This window comes from Pygocentrus nattereri, chromosome 13 (genome assembly GCF_015220715.1).
Source record: "Pygocentrus nattereri isolate fPygNat1 chromosome 13, fPygNat1.pri, whole genome shotgun sequence".
Classification (NCBI taxonomy): domain Eukaryota; kingdom Metazoa; phylum Chordata; class Actinopteri; order Characiformes; family Serrasalmidae; genus Pygocentrus; species Pygocentrus nattereri.
In genome coordinates, this window is record NC_051223.1 from 39,542,500 (window position 1) to 39,545,115 (window position 2,616).

The window sequence follows — 2,616 nt, forward strand, 5'->3', positions numbered from 1 at the left end:
GACCAACACAAACTGGGCAGCAGCAGATGAGTTATCGTCTCTGACTTTCCTACCTTGTCGTCCACCTTGTAGATGTAGTGTCTAATAGTGTGGACAGCGAGTGGACACAGTGTTTAAAAACTCCAGCACCACTGCTGCGTCTGATGCACTTATACCAGCACAACACACAACACCACCGCATCAGTGCTGAGAATGACTCACCACCCAAATAGTACCTGCTCTGTGAGGGTCCATGGGGGTCCTGACCACTGAAGAACAGGGTAAAAGGGGGTAACAAAGTATCAGAGAACTACAAAGTGCACCTATACAGTAAGTGGAGCTAACAAGGAGGTGGTCAGAATGTTACGCCTGATCAGTGTACATTAATGCCTTGTCATGATTTATAACAATTATTATAGAAATAAAAGCCGTTATTCTCTTAAAACTTACAAACGCAAATGGATATAAAGCAATTAGGAGAGAATCTCTTAAAAAACGCTCTTTATGTGATGAACAAAAAACTAGCCTGTGCTTTTATTTCCTCGAGTTTGGACAAAAAGAATTCCCAAAAGTCTTTCCAAGGATTGTGCTGCTGCACTAATGTGCTTTTTCCCCACCAATTCAGCCAGCTAGGTGTCCTTCAGCGTGACTGTGTGCTCATAACAAAAACATCTGCGATACACTTGGTGTTTCTGCTGCAGGCCCTGTCCACCCACCTGATATAATGACAGTGCCAGACCACCAGGCCATTCACTCTCCACTGTCTCACCCTCCATCTACAATAATCATGAGCCTCTCATAGTCTCTCCTGCACTCGGGGGTATCATTAATTTATTATTCTACCATCAGGCTCTTGGAGAACCCCTGCCTGCCTGTGCACTTGCCCCTCTAGCACATCTAATAGCCACACTTTCTATAAACGTCCACTCAGCGCTAATGAGATAAAGCTGCTCTGTCTTCAGTGTCGAGCCCCTTTAGACTCGTTAAAGCCATGAAAATGTCTTTAATCTGTCTTAAAAAGAGATAATCCTTTATCAGTCCCACAGTGGGGAAATTCACAGTATTGCAGCAGCACAGAAATAGAAGTAAGGCACTCAGTAATAGAAACAGGAAACAGTATAAACATTATTAAATTAAATAATAAATAATAAAAGTTAAAATCTCTAGACTATTTACAACAAAATAAGAATAATAATAAGAGTTGCATAAAATCTGTATTGCACTTATGAACATATTGCACAATGAAAAATATTCGCATTATGAATGTGTGTATATTGTGTGTGTGTATATTGTATGTGTGTGTGTGTGTGTGGTCTACTGGGAGCAGTGCTGGTTGAACAGTCTCACAGCAGCAGGAAGGACGGACCTGCGATAGCGCTCCTTCACACACTTGCCATAGAAAATCATGCAGCTCATTAAAGCTCAGCTTTGGAGTGAAAGCAGGCGACTGTGGGAGGCCACAGCTCAGGAAGATGAAGTGAAAAACTGCGAATCCACATTTAAAACACTGTGGGGGATAAATGTGCAATCAGATGTTAATTGAAAGCGATAGACTGGGGAAAAAAAATGAACACGTGGAATTTCCCTTTATGAAAAACATCTGGAACTTCTTTAGCTTTAGCACTGGAGCTACAAGCGTAGTGTAGTTAACAAGCCTGTACCTCACCAATTAGCACTGCAACTTTTCTTGTGTGCAGGCTATTATATGAAACACAGAGGCACATTCAGAGTCACAGAGCCATTTCTGCTTCCACTGTAGTCTTGTTGAATCCTATAGAACATTACTGGTCAGATTCCTCGAATTATGACCACCTTGTTTCTACGCTCATTGTCCATTTTATCCACTCTGAGTGGATCAGACACAGCAGTGCTGCTGGAGTTTTTAAACACCTCAGTGTCGCTGCTGGACTGAGAATAGTCCACCAACCAAAAATATCCAGCCAACAGCGTCCTGTGGGCAGCGTCCTGTGGGCAGCGTCCTGTGGGCAGCGTCCTGTGGGCAGCGTCCTGTGACCACTGATGAAGGACTAGAGGATGACCAACACAAACTGTGCAGCAGCAGATGAGCTGTCATTTCTGACTTTACATCTACAAGGTGGACCGACAAGGTAGGAGTGTCTAATAGAGTGGACAGTGAGTGGACACAGTGTTTAAAAACTCCAGCAGCACTGCTGTGTCTGATCCACTCGCACCAGCACAACACACACTAACACACCATCACCACGTCAGTGTTACTGCAATGACCCACCACCCAAACAGTACCTGCTCTTCTGGGCAAATTCTGGGCAGTTCCAACATGAAGAGGCCATTCAGGGTGGGTTTGGTGTGAAATGGTTCAGACGTCTTTACAGTGGTGGAGATGGGAACCAGACGTCGCCATGACTACAACACAGATATAGACACTTTATTTACCATCCAGAACCACCAGAGAACCTACACGAGTCTTCTGAGTCTATATGGAATGTTGATGATGGAAAACAGTGGAAAATCTGGAATAATGAGTTTTCTTTGGGGACTATTTTGCCGCACAGCGCCCTGCATGTCTCCCTCCACCATGAATGGAGTTGAAGTTCTCTAAACTCTCATAAAACAGCGTCTCAGTCATCAGGCAGTGAATTCAGAAGCAGTTCATGTAGG